We start from the raw sequence: 1,063 nt of genomic DNA on the forward strand, positions 1-1,063 counted from the left end.
GGCAGATTGTAATATCTATCAATAAATAAATCTATCAAATTAAAAAAAAAAATTCTATTCTGTACAATTATTTACTTTATGTCATTCTGTTTATATTTTCTGTATTCATTGATTTTTATCTTGTTCTGTTCTTAGCCCTGATGAAGTCTAGAAATTCTGGCCGAAACGTTGGGACGATTAAATAAGTTATTTCAACTTATCTGTGTTATACTGGAAGATTATTGATTGACCGTGTGTACAGATGAATGGAATATGGTCCGGATGCGGTCAAAAAAACTGAAATAGTATAATCATTTACTATTTGAGTTTTTTTTTACCGCAACTCGGACCATATTCCATTCATATTTGTGTTATATTTTGACCGCATCCCCATTTGTTGTCACCCTCTCACACGCTTTCCTCTTCTAAATATTTTCTACTTTTTATTTTTTACCCATTTCCTCTTTAAAAAATACAATTCGTCATCTTCGTAACGTATTTTTGAGTCTGGTCATTCGCAGCGCAGAACCAACTTGGCGGTAAGATTTCAAGCTAACAGGTTCGTTTTATGTTTATCCTCTTTTGCTCCTATCTTTATTTTATCCTACCCCCTCCTTTTCTATTATTTTCTTAATTTTCCTTACCCATGTTATTAGTTTTGTTCACCATATATTATTAATGTTGTTTTCAATTTTTTTTTTCTCTATTCACTTCTTTTGTTAAACTTAACTTCTTAGTTTGCTTCTTTATCTAATATTATGGTTACATATTTCATTTGTTACATATATTTTCTTTCTCTCAATTTTATTTTTTCTTTCCATAATTTTAATTTTTAAATTATTAATAAACTAAAATATTCATATTTCTTTGCTTTATAGAATTTCGAATTTTTATATTATTTCCTTAATTATGTTATTTCACCTACTAATTTTTTTTATTTTAAAACCTCTTTATTGATAATATAAATATAATACGGATTATAAAAAATTATATATAATACATGTATTTACAAGTTATCTTGTTTTGCCTTACGGCATTATAAGATAGGCAGAAAACATAGTCCGCTGAAGGCGGTTTTTACATT

Source organism: Halyomorpha halys, unplaced genomic scaffold (genome assembly GCF_000696795.3).
Source record: "Halyomorpha halys isolate HHAL.00 unplaced genomic scaffold, Hhal_1.1 Scaffold18.1, whole genome shotgun sequence".
Lineage (NCBI taxonomy): Eukaryota > Metazoa > Arthropoda > Insecta > Hemiptera > Pentatomidae > Halyomorpha > Halyomorpha halys.